We start from the raw sequence: 1,309 nt of genomic DNA, 5'->3' as shown, positions 1-1,309 counted from the left end.
GGGTGGGGTAGGAGGGCAGGCACAGTCTGCAGGTGGGGAGGGGACAGGTGCAACCCACAGGGTTTTGTTGGGTTCCAGGAGCTTCTGGCAGGATCAGGGGGGCTTGAGGGGATCAGGGGCTACTTTTAGCCCCCTGACCTCCCCCGGTGAATCTACACTCTCATCTATCCCACACCTCCCCCACTGAGACTTATTTACTCAAACCTGGCAGCAGCAAACCCTGAAAAGGGGCTGAACCTGGAGCAGCTTGTGGGATAGGGGTTGAGAGGGCTTGTTGGTCTGGGTGGGGGAACAAGGAGCCAGGGGGGGAAAAATAGCCCAATATGGGGGGGAACATGTAAAGAGCAGCCCTGGATTTTCCCAGCCCTGAGGTTGCACAGGGAAAGTTTACAAAAGTTCCATGCACTGGTTTGACCTAAATTGAATAAGTTTGATACTACCTAGATCCAGGTTTATCTTAAACCAGGTTCTGCAATTTTTAAACCAGTTTGTGTTCATAGACCTTCTGTACAGATACAGATTTAGACTTATTGCCAGTCAGTTAGGCCAGGTCTGTAAGTGTAAAGTTAGTATTGGGATAAGCTAAATTTAAATCAGGCAGCCATTTTTAACCCAATTTAACCTTCCCAAGTGTCTATACTTAGACTATTAGACTTTCCAGTTCATTCCCAGGGATAACTCAGAGCTGGTACAAGGCTCACATCCCTCACAATGGAAAATTTAGCAAAGGAACCCAGGAAAGAATCCTCACAAATATGCTTCCAGTGCCAGGAGATGGATGGTAATCTGTAGGCCACTGTATTGGATTTCAACTGAGCATTATCCCATGAGACAGAGTAAGGTCTATGTGCTGGATAAACAGCCTTATCACAGATCAGCATCTCTTTGTCTAGTTGTCTGATCCCTTTGAAATGAAAAGTCCTAAATCTAATCCCAAAATCATTTAGCAGCGGATTTTTTCTGTGTATTTTCCTTTTGGTTTGCTCTGCCTTGATGGTTTTTATAGTTTGCCTAAACTTATCTGTAATTAGAGATTTCATCTTAATATAGTGCATATTTTTTTTACACACTTCAATTTTGCTTCTTTGAAGAAATGCTGTTTTTTTCTACTGTTTCCTATTGAGAACTGTAGATTATGTATACATTCCTGGTTTACCAATATAGCTAAGCAGAGACCTTCAGATTACAAAGAACTGAACTACCACTTACTATTTGGCTGTGGCAAGAATGCAGTTTTACGTGTGTTGCTATATTGGACTTATTTCTAAAGATGCTTTACTTTTGTGCCATTAACAAAGCAGAGATCTAT

This window comes from Gavialis gangeticus, unplaced genomic scaffold (assembly GCF_001723915.1).
Source record: "Gavialis gangeticus isolate Ggan-Ray unplaced genomic scaffold, GavGan_comp1, whole genome shotgun sequence".
NCBI lineage: Eukaryota > Metazoa > Chordata > Crocodylia > Gavialidae > Gavialis > Gavialis gangeticus.
Note: the sequence above shows the minus strand (reverse complement) of the source record.